This window comes from Nothobranchius furzeri, chromosome 8 (assembly GCF_043380555.1).
Source record: "Nothobranchius furzeri strain GRZ-AD chromosome 8, NfurGRZ-RIMD1, whole genome shotgun sequence".
NCBI lineage: Eukaryota > Metazoa > Chordata > Actinopteri > Cyprinodontiformes > Nothobranchiidae > Nothobranchius > Nothobranchius furzeri.
The window spans coordinates 66822547-66835126 of NC_091748.1; positions in this window are offsets into that span (position 1 = coordinate 66822547).

The following is a 12580-nucleotide window of genomic DNA, read 5'->3' on the forward strand; positions in this document are numbered from 1 at the left end:
GTAAAAGAATACAAACGAGATCATTAAACAGACTTACATGGAAATGCAGGCTTAGGGGCCACCATCTTCTTTAGTTTTGCCTGCATTTCCACCGCAGACAGAGAACGCCGCCCAGACACAAAGGCTGCAAATCTGAAAGGTGACAAAGTGTTTGTTTAACTGAATGTTATTTTAAAATGTTGTAAACCATCAGAGATCAAATAGACAGAAAACATACTGAGATGCAGCCTTCGGCCCCGGGTAGGAAGGAGAGACAGTCACTCTGCTGCAGCTGAAGGCGGAGGCAGCCACTGGGGTGGAGGAGGTGCTGGTGGCAGCGGCAGCGGCAGATGCAGCAGTAGCGCCCTCCCTCTGTCTGTTCCTCTTCCTCACGTAGTGGACGGCGTTCTCCATCTGCGAGCCTGGAGCTGGCGCCGTCCTCCTTAGGTAGTTGACAAACCTGTACAGGTGAGACCATGGACGTAATTTTGGGGGGGGGGGGGGGGGGACATGTCCCCCCCCCACTTTCTCCAAAGTCAAGTTTTCACCCCTGCACTTTTTACCAATACTTTATATTAAATTGGCACTGGTTGAGCTCTAGGACCAAGCAGAAAACAACCATTTGTGTTGAAGCCTGTTTCCCATTAGAACATACTGTAAAGACCCACACACACACACACACACACACACACACACACACACACACACACACACACATGTGTCCCCCCCACTTCTAAAGTGAAAATTACGTCCATGGGTGAGACACAGAATTTCATTCAGACTAACTTGTAAGTTGTTGTGTTTTGACTCTATTGGTGGGAGACCATGGCTGTCTAGAAAGGAACTTACAAACTAAGTGGATTATTACTATTATTATAAATAATGCCATCATCATCATTATTAATAAAAGTAATCACCGGATCGTTTTGGGGTCCTTCGAGTCGTACAGGCTCTGCAGGCTCTCAAACTTAAAGTCCCCAAAGCCATCAAGGGCCTGTCCCTCCTGACCAGGCTGGAGGGACTTCACCTGTGCCTCCTCAAACGCCTGCCGGAACCGGACTGCCTCAGCAAATTCTGGGTACGCCAAGGAGTAACGGGTGAAGGCGTCCTGTGTGTTCACAAAGTAAAGGTTAGAATTATCAAACTCTGTTATGCACAGAGGAGGGGAGCTGAGAGATCCCACCTTGTTGGCCATCAGAGGGGACTGAGAGCCTGTCCTCTCTCGCTCCTTCTGGTGAGAAGCCACCACCATCGCGGCATAGCCCACGTCGTTCTGCAGGAGCCAGTGGAAAGTCTTGCCCTGGTACGTCCCAAACTGGACCTTCCACCGGCTCAGCATGAGGGTGGCGTAATATTATCTATGGTAATGAGCAATGGAGCGATTGTCTACTTGGAGTTTCAGTAGTTCAGTATGAGCAATGACAACCTGCATCAATACAAAATCTTTCCGATCACTGTATGCTTAATTAGTTCCCTTGGCAACATACCCGCAGTGAGCTACTGTAACTGCAAGGCATCACAATGCATTTCAATGCATTACAGGATGAATCCTGTGATGCATTGAAAGCTACGGCTCATTTAGCATGTATTACCTTTACTAGTGTGACTCACATGATGCTACTTTCAAAGGAGATGTTCAGCGAAAAAAGGGGCAATTGTCTGTTATTATTTTCCAGACTAGATTAGTTGCACCAGCTAGCATGGTGATGTGGCCAGGGTAAAAGAGAGACCCCTTCGTGACACAGAGAACTAAGGTTTTATGTTGAACATACCTCGTTTATTAGTAGCCTTCAGCCTTGCTCTACTTTGAAAGTGTACTGCGGCGCCGCCGCACGTCCTACAGTTAAAAATGAGTTTATGGCTACATATTAGCACAACAAAACAACGTGTAGTAACACCATGAGGATACAACGTTTGAAACGTCAGCAGATACCATTTAGAAGATAGTAACAAAGATAGGTCTGAATAAATAACTGCCGAAATGCGGGATAGCAAAATAAATATAATACACTCACCTTAAGGACATCACCCACAGCAAGGACTCCGTACTATGGCTGACGCAGGTTCTAGTTAATGTGCCCTGGGATAATATACATATCATCCCAGGACACATTCTATTTCGTGTCCACGTTATAGCTATTTCGTGTCCTCAAAATAGTATTTCGTGGCCACAGTTTATTTATTTTTTGGACCATGTCATCAGAGGGGCTCCGTAACAACTGAATAACATGTTAAGATTCTGAATAGAGATGAAAGATCCATGTTTATTCTCATCATTGTGTATTTTTGGATCAAGGTTTTGCCTTAGTCACATTTGTCTTCCAGCTGGGACTTGAAGCTGTCTGTTAGCTTCCTTTGCGTTTGATTATCCTGGATGTGAAGCTGACGTCTCTGGATCGCACCGGTACCACCCTCGCTGTCCTCGTGTGAGCTGGTGCGTGTGTGTTAGTATCCGGGACTGTGTGCTGAATCTAAAACTCTTGATGTTAAATAAAGGATTTCCTCCTCACCTGTAACACATCAGTACAGGCCGTTTATCTTGTGAAATCAGGAAATGAGATCAAATATTTGTTTTGTTTGGGTAGATTTTTTCTTTTATTCGCCTCCACGTTGGCCACCGTTGTGACTCATACGTAAATTGGCTTCTGGCTGTCTTTCCCTTTTTTATGTCGGGAACTTTTTGAGAAAAGCTTTATTTTGTTTTTAGATAAAAGGCTAAATTAATTGTAGATTTTGTGGGTCAGAGGTCACAGAGAAGAAAAAGCTTCTGACAAATTAATTCAAATGTTTTGTAGAAAAATTGATTGTTACCCTTTTATATAAATAAAGGTCAAATGTCAGCTTTATAACTTTATCATAAGGTTCCTCATAAAAGTGCTTCAGGTCATTAAATTAATTCATTTTTTTCAGGGACATAACGATGCTATTGTCTTCAACAAAAAGGTAACTGCATGGAGTTAGCATCTTCTCCTTGTACGTGCGTGGACTTTCTCCACACTCTTGTTCCCTCCAACAGACCAAGATCACGCATCTTTGGTTAATTAATTGAATTGCACAGTTGGAATTCACTATAGATAAAATTGGTCCAGCCATTGCAGGCAAACTGTTTTCTCTGCTTACATCACATTTTATCTAAACCATCAACTTTTAATCCAAACTTACTATAGTATTTATTTGGTGTTCAAAAACTAATGGAGACATAAAATATCTATTTGAGTTAAAGGTACAATATTGTAGCGGAATATAGTTGGTATATTCTTACACTTTTATTAAGGTCCAGAGATATCACTGATCCAAACCTGAGCTGGATCATTAATCTTTGGACCGGGCCCTTAGAATCAAAAGAGGTTGTTTTTACTACAGGGAATTTTATTCAAACACTTTGTATTGACTTAGAGACAAGAAGAGAGAGAGAGATGGGACGTTTAAGAATGTTTATTTTATAATTATTCGAAACAATCACCAGGACTAACTCTCTAATGATGGATGCAGATGAATGTAATGCTGAAGTGTTGGTGTGTGTGTGTGTCAGTTCAGAATCTCCATCTGGTGGAGGCGAGTCTGAGTGCAAGATGTTGTTTTGTCTAACTAACCGATGATGGACTTCAGGAGGAAGACATGAGACGCCATCTATGCCGATCTACGTACCGTGCGGAGACTCCCGTGTTAGATCCGGATGCCAGGTCCTCGGACCCTCCTTGGTGCTGGAACTGGTGAAACAGCGTCGGCAGCACGACAAACCAGTCTATGGATCGTCTCCCGGTACAACGGCAGGTTTCAGCGTCACGTAGAGACCCCCCTTTTTGGGTCAGAGAGTTCAGCTTTTATTCTGAAGGAACCGTCGTCTTGTTGATAAAACGACAGAATTTTCCAGCTTGACAGTTCTCAGCTTAAAAGTAGAAAATACAGCTGGCCAGTCTGTACTTCACTTAGCGATGATGGACATCAGATGGATTTGAGAGCTGGTCGAGTACTTGGTTGGAACTGCGTTGAACCAAGTTGAACTACGTTGGAAAACCTAACTTAAAATGGCGTTGTTCTGTTTTATTAAGCTTAGTTGTTTATGATTCTTAGCGAATCGGAGTGGACAGATTAACTAAACACCACAGAACTCTGCCCCGCATCAGAAAGGAAGTTCTGATTGGATGAGTGAACAGTGTGTCATGTGTTTACCTTATATGGATCAGGATGTCTAGCTCAGTTAGCCCAAAGTCCTGTTATTCATCAAACACATAAATCATAACATTGTGATTTCACAGATCGGTCACTTGATTATTATTGACCAACAGTTGTTTTGATTAGCTTCATTAAAAATAAAGTTCTTTGATTAACTAATGAAAAGCGTTCTTCGTCCTTCTTCTGTCTTCTTTGCTGGAATGTAAACACCAGAAGCAAGCGCACGACCTTGGCAATTTATGCACACTGTCACTGTGTCAAAGGGCAGCTGTTAAGGGCAGAAATGGCATATTCATAACGCTACACACACCCCTTTTCAAGGTCAAGGTGGTCCACCAAGAGAACACTTGGTCGTTGAACAAACCAGAGTTATGAAGGATCTTGACAACCGAGCAGGGTGCGTGGTGAGGTACGAACCCCACGCCGAAGAACAGTCTTGCATACTCCTCGGGAAGCACACAAGTCAGCAGGTTATTAAATATTCCCCATGGAAGCCATAATTGAAGCAACAGCAACTTTATATCTCCACGGGCAATAATGTCAAGCAGGAGCAAAGCTTGTACGTATCCACGAGCAGGGAAATATTCCAAATAGTAAATTGATCTTTGTAACAGCACTTATCGTAATCCAGCAAAAGGGAAGAGCAATAGGCAGGTAATCCCAGAGAGCGAGGTGTCTCAGCAGCCATGCCGGGACCACGGACGTCCAGGGCCAACGAGCCGGAGCACCAACCAGGAGGAGTCTATTCCGATGACGAGTCACGGGTCCACCCCCAGGAAGCAGGATCCTCATGAGCTCAGCAGAGGAGAGAGAGCACAGTGCAGGCACTTCAATGTAGACACGACAAGATTGCGTTTCATGTCCTCAAACAAATAAAAACCTAACTCTATGAGTACCTGTTGTACTATGTGTAAGTTTTACGTGAATTACCCTTTAAGTGAAGAAATGGATGCAGCCCTCTCTATGTGAGATGCAAAAAGGATGGTGCGAAAAGCAGAAAATGAAAGAACTCTGTCTGGTATCAGTGAATCACCGCACGAAATACACGCTGACAGGATAGAGGCAAAATTGGTCATAGCCCTGTAAGGCAAATAGATGTGGAAAATCATAACGTTCACGTTGCAATCATCCTGTCAAAGATACTATAAAAAAACAGAAATGTAAATCAATACTAAAATGTAAATCAGTGGAGTTAGTAATCACTTTCATGTTAATGTACCCATAAGGAATTAAGATTAGTAAAGATCAAAAGAAAAACAAAACTTTGGATAACAGTACTATGTGGCCTAACCCACTCACTGTTACCTGGCCATTTACCTGACTCCAGGAGCCCACAGCATGTCCATCTCAACACACCCCAAGTCTGCACGTGATGTATAACATGAAAGACAACCATGCACACCCACAAACAAACAAATTTGTGTAACCCGAGATCGACATCGCGGAACCAACAAGTCTGGTAACCAGAATCCTCTACCTTCTACGTCTCGGCTGACGGAGGAGGAGGAGAGGAACTGACTGGCCCCGGTTCAGGCGCCTGGGCAGCCGGTGCTTCACGACGCGGTGCCAAGGTTCGAGCTAGGCGTCCTTTAACATCACCGATCGATGTCCCCAGAAGGTTCAATTCGGCGAAGAAACGACGGTTTTGGAGAAAGAACATAGCCCAGATGAAGCAGATGTTCATGCCTATAATGAATATCACGACAGAGTCAGCGGAGGACCAGGAGTAAGACACTGGTCGAAACTGAAGGTCGGGATCTGACAACAACTCACGCAACACTCTGTTTACCACACCCACGCGAACCACGGTCGGACCGTCGAACGTAACACGATCCACCATCGCTGGGGAGAGAGCAAAAGAGATGTTATCATAGAAAGGAGAGGACTCCACTTCAGACCTATGCTCACTAGGATCAAAATAATATAGAGAGACCTCACCTACGTGGACCGTAGCACCATGTGGAACCATTACCCATAAGGTCTCAGAGGGTAGCTCCACTTGTGTAGACACAGAACCCTCAAAGCAATCTTCAGCTTCTCTAGCAGGGGTATTGAGTAACCAACGGTCGCCAATGATAACAACTCTACTGTCATCACATGTGAACGTGGATACACCGTCATAGGACATCTAGACGTATCCGACAACTCATCAACACCACACACGACAAAGGCTTCGCCATGTAGAAAAGGTGTGCCTGGACACATAAAGTGCAGACCACGGGTGAGAAAACACGCGCTCAAGTCCGGGACTAACCTGACATGCGGCGCGCGGTCATGATACGCAATGACTGGAGGCGTATGCAACTTGACATGAGAGTCGCGAACCCAGTTACCCACATTCACCACATCTTTCAATCTATATATGTTCTTCGGAGACACCACAGGTAAGTTGATGAGGAAGGCTAGCTCTCCAGCCTCTGGAACGACGCCTAACTGAATAGAACTGCCCAACGAGAAACCTAGGTGAACCTGTAGTGTAATTGGGGTCTCTGAGGTCACAATCGCAGCCCGGGCCATGTCCTGGGACACGAGGTACGGAGGGATCTTCCCCATGAGGAGGAGGTCGATTGAGGCGCTCACGTCCCGACCATAGTCAGCCAGGCAAGCAGTCAGCATCTGCGTATGACCATAATCAACCTCTACAAATGACCGCAACTCATTCACAGTGGATGTTGTTTTACGCAAAATGTTACTATGAGTGTTGAGTACCACCATAGTTTGTTTCTCCGACACGCCCAGCTGTCTCAGGGCACGCCCCTGCTGCAGGACCTGCTTACGCAGTTTGGGGTATTCTATGCTATCAACATGTCGACGAACTGCGTGAATCTCAATCGAGTTGACTGCGGAGAACGCGAGATTTAAGAGATTGCCAATTACATTTCCAATTGAGAAAAGTCCGTCCAGGAAATGCTTCGGTCTTCTCCTGGTACTGGAAAGTTCACTGTTAGAAACTGTGAATTTAAGTGCCTGTTTAAGGATGTGACCGACATTGGCGATTGCATGCTGTGTCATAGTACGAGTCCAGTGTTCTCCCGATTCCGATAGATTGCCGAAGGCTGTCTTCATCTTATCAGTGCATGCCATAGCGGGGTCGAATTTTACGAAGACCTTTTGTGTAAACAAACGATAGTCAGTCATCAGCAGACCTGGGCGGTCTCGGAGTGCGATCCCCGAAGAGGGCCCAAGTTCGTACAGACGCGTCAGAGGTGGCCGATGATTGATACCAACCGCAGTTGACAGCAGGCCGAAACACGTGACTAACAAAACGTATCTTACCAGAGCCAGGAATGGAAACCAGGGGCGTTGTAGGTTGTAGATTGGCGTGGTCATGAGTAGGGTTGTCACGGTAACCGGTATAGCGATAAACACCGGTAAAAAAGTTGACAATAAAAATAACCGTCCAGTTTTTAAAAAACTAAATTATCTCGGTGGGTTTACCGTGGCCGCGGTTTAGGCGCGGTGACCCTTACCAGCCACCGTCGCTTCTGCTGAAGTTCCCGCGGCACGCACTTTTTAGTTTGCAACCAAAACTTTGAAGCTGAAATAATGCCGACGGAGGAAACGGCAGTGCCCAGGACATCCATCAGCCCTCAAGGAAGACTAAATCGGAAAACTGCTATCCCGTTTGCAGAACATGCAGGAAAAAAGTGTCTGCAAAAGGCAGGAACACTTCGAATCTAATGGCACATCTGCGTGACCATCACCCACGTCTCTACAGCCAGTGCAAGGTAAGTTAACATTAGCATTTTAGCTTAAATGCATGACGTGAGGACTTTTGGTTAAGGGAGAATGCAACGAGTCACTATATACTGCAGCCGCAGCGCCCTCTGCCATCATTTAAACCGTGTCACGGACACCCTGTTGCTGGATGAAGCATCTTATTTGTTGATGATGAAGAGAAATATACAATTAGTTCCTTGTCATTGATTTGTTTACTTATTCAATGCCATTTATACTTGAACATTTGGATTTGATTACATAGTGTAGTAGTTATTTTAGTAATTTGTTTAAAGTGGCTATTTATTTTAAATACATATTTTTTTAAGGTTGACTTGTACAGTGCTCAAGTCAAGTGTGGACTGGAGTTTTAGATTTTCATTTTGATAATGAAGAAAACAAGTATATGAGAAAACAAGTGGTGTTTCTTTGATTTGTTTACATAGTATGTTTTGAATGTTTGGATTTGTATAATTTAAACCTGCACTGACTACTGTAACATGTTCCAGAAAAAGAAGCTATTTGTTCCTTTACTTGTGAAAAGTTGCACTTTTGCCAAGGCTTTGTGTTATTTTAGGTTTAATAAACACTGTTAAACCTTTTCAAAACTATTTCAGTTTGTGTAGAACAGGACTATCAATGCTTTCTGATGCATCACCGTTTAAAAAATACCGCAATAATACCGAAAACCATGATAATTTTGGTCACAGTAACCGTGAGGTTAAATTTTCATACCGTGACAACCCTAGAGAGAGTTTGGCGCAGGTGGAGGCTCCGCAGGGCCCACGTTCGACGCGCAGGTGGAGTCGTAGATGTCGGTGTCAGCCAGTGCCAGTACAGGACACCAGACCCCCACGCCATCGGTAGGTGAATCACCCCCCTCCGGGCCAAAGGTCACCAGCGCCTGCTATAGCGCGACACCGTCATCGATGTCATCCACCTGTCTCCAGGTGGCGGGGTCGTCCCCCCCAAGGCTCTGGGCTTCAATTCGAGTATTAGCCCCACCCTCAGCTCCCCTTTTGGTAGGTGGATTTCCCACCGCAGGGTTCGCAGGTGCAGGCGTTGTCTCACCGCGACGGCCAACTCCCCCTTGGGTAGACGTTCCCCTCATCTCCGTGTGGGAAGTGTTCACAGAGACCATGCAAATACCCTGGATGTCACGGACATCCCTGGTAATGGACTGATCGACCGGGTCGACGACTCCGTTGACCTCGTCACCGTCGACACCCGCAACGAGGCGCCCAAGGGCCTCTAGGGGTTTCGGATGGGTCAAGGCAGTTCGGAGCGTCCAATCATGCAACGCAATTCCGGCACCAAGGCGCACCAACAGGTCACCCCCCAGCACGAGAGGAAACGAGTCGACGGTAGTCACCAACACTGGGTGGCGCACGGACATGACACCTAGTGTGAGGTCGACGAATGCTACACCCTTGAGGGTTGTCCGGTTTTCAGAGTACGATTGAATCGGCTTCGCGCAGGGCGTGAGTGTTAAGTCGTGACCCTGCGACTCCGCAGCCATGCGGACCTGTTCCCAGACAGAGCCGGACATGACTGTATAAGCTGAACCAGTGGCTATGAGAGCCTCACAGTCCAGCACCCCCGCCATGGTCACCAGAACGTGAGGTTTCTTCGTAGGACCACGTCTGGTGATGTCGCCGAGGACTATGTGTGGGAATCTGTTTGATTCGTCAGGTCGGGCTTTCGATTTGTTAGGTCGGGTCTTCGGTTTGCTAGGCCGGGTTATCGGTTCTGCGCGTGCCACCGCACAAGCATCGATAGAATTAATCACCGCAGGTGTCACCAACGCCTCAGGTGCCGGTGGACGTACCATCGTGGCGGGCTTCGCCTCTGCCCTGCTGGTCTCAGCCACCGAGCCATAGTGAGGTTGCGGAGTCCCTACCGCCGTCACGCAAAGGATCCGATCCCGTGTCGTCGAGTCACTCCTCAGTACCCTAAGTAGCTCTGTTATCGCCCGACGCTCTTCTGGGGTCGCTGTCCCAGACTGAGGTTCCCGCTCTCTGGCGGGGCTGTAGCTCCCGCGAGACGCATGCAGGGACCCCGTCCTCGAAGGAGTGCGTCTCCCGCCCGGGCGAGGCGACTCCTTCCTGTAGGGCCCTGGAGAACCCCCCTTTCTACTGAAAGAAACACAATGTTTAACGCGTCCCGGTCGTGGTGACTTAGGGGCCCCCCCGCGAGCAGGCGGAGGGGTCCGGGGTCTTTCCGGATCCCGTCGCTTGTTGGCTGCGGTGAATGTCTGCTGTTGTCTGTCAGCAGTCTGCTGGGTCCCCTTTTGCTTAGGTCCAGCTCTAAGCCCTTTTGGCTTACGATCCTTGTATGCAGCACCCTCCAGTTGAAGCACGTCCCTGTCCCCTAACGCCATAACTGATGCATTGCTTGAACTCTTACCGATTTTACCAAACCGAACGAAGGCACAGCTCGCCATTCGTCTGAGCTCATCCATGGGTGTGGTCTTAGGATCCACTGTACCCATGTATGGGCCATAGTGGGCATGTAGGTTTTCGAGGAATAACCCTTTAAAACCTTTATCCTCCTCCATTCCATCCTTGCATTCCGTACCAAAGTACGCGTTGAAGAGACGTTGATAGAAGACCTGTGGGTCTTCGGCACGACCCTGCTTGACTGATAAGGCTAGCAGTATGCCAGCTTTCTGTGAATTGTAGGTGTACTCTTTCCGAACCGCAGCTTCCAGCTTTTCGTAGTTGTCCCCAATCAAGTTACGCTTGCGATCAATGAGCGAACCCACGCCATCGGAGGTCAGTCTTATCAGAAAGATCTTGTCCTCCATGGACATTCCCGGACATCGCTGGAAGTGGTGTCGGAGGTCGCTCAGGTACGCATCAACCGGGTACGAAGTACTCGGTGCAGGGCTGAAACGTTTGACGCTCTGAGCCATCAAGTAGACGTCCGGTTGAGGGGTCACCGGTGCAGCAGGTTGAGGGTAACCAAGGTAAAAGGCCGTTGTTGGAAGCAGATGTGCCGGCTGAGGAGTCGTGTAACCCGAATGAGGTGCCGAAGGGGGCCCATATTGGCTAGATAGCCCAGGCTGATGGACTTGTCCTCTGCCAACTCCAGCAGGTGTGCCTTCACCCGCCGGTGGAGCAGCGCCTATAGCATCAGCCGGAGGAGGTGGTGTTGTTTGAGCGTGTAGGTGTGATTCGTGTTTCGGTGCTGCCGGTCTAGACAGCTTTGACTGCAAATAACCCATTTCCGTCCGTTGATTCGCTATGTCGGCTTTAAGCCCATTTGCCTCCTGTTTTAAGCTCAAGTTCACACCTTCCAAGAGTTCCAGTTTGTGTTCCAGCTGATTCCTGTCATCTAACACCGTATCCTTCTCAGCAAGAGCTACCGAAAGTTGGCCTTGGACCGCGGCTAGCTGCTGCTTAGCCACACTCAGCTCACCCAGTTCTCTCTCCCACAAGTGAGCTAACAGCACCGCGAACTCTACTAGGGACTCTGTGCGGGCTTTTCCCCTAAGGGGTTTACCTGTGGTGGGGATACCGGACATGGTAGTTTGAAGTAAAGATAGCAGTTCATCAGTGGTGTGACCCCGAAGGCCGACATCATAACCGTGATCTGCTAAGCCTGTCTCTCCTACCACAGATTCCACTGCATCAATCACCTGGAGTGCCAGTGAGTGTAGGTCTCCCTCTTCTGCAGACATCTTCAAGTAAAATGACCTATTAAAGAAGTACTTACAGGTAAACCTGGTTTTGGAATGAACCTTCAGGCCAAAACTGTTAAGTAATGCCAAAAATATCACTCTCTTTTGACCTGCCCAAGATGGCCGGTCGAGCTACGAGTTGGGTCACTCAAAATGGCAGATTGTTACGCATGCGCTGTCCGTCACTTGGCATCTAGCCACGTAGCCAAATCCGATTCTTTACACCGGAGCGTTTTAAAGAACCGCCGCTAACGTAACCGACTGTACCTAGTACTCGAAGGCGTAGCGGATTTTGAGACGCAGAATTGCTGCGTCGAAATGGCTTGATAGTTTGTCGGTACGCGCCACCGTATGTCTCACCGGGGTGACTAGTTAGCACTTTGGCTAAGCTAGCGAATGCCTGGAGCGACCAGGACTTAACGGTCCAAACGGACCAGTCCGAGCAACCAAACGTGCGTGAGCGACGTGGTAATTTCTGGACTTTAGCAGCCGCACTCTGGGCGTGCAGAGGCGCTCTTCCGTGTCTAACTTCAGCTATTAGCGAATTAATGCTAGCGGTTGAATGCTAGCAGATTAATGCTAGCGAGTTGACCGGGACGGTAGTCGGGGATCAAGCGGCTACCGGACGGAAGTAACTTCCGACGGGGATATCTCTATCTCTGGTTTCACAAACAATTGCACACAGTGTCACAAACACACGCGACAAACAAGAAAACATACAGTATTCAACATACAAGACAGGAAAATACTCCTTCAGTGGTAGGCTTAAAATGGCCGCTATGTGCCACGTCAGCCTTAGAGTGGTTTGATGAAACAGCGCCTCCTGTGGAGGGTGACTAATGTCCAAATATGTCTCAAACTCGACACAAAGTGCTTTAAAACTTTGTAGATATCTGGCTTAGGCTCGCCATTAAATGTAGCGGAATATAGTTGGTATATTCTTACACTTTTATTAAGGTCCAGAGATATCACTGATCCAAACCTGAGCTGGATCATTAATCTTTGGACCGGGCCCTTAGAATCAAA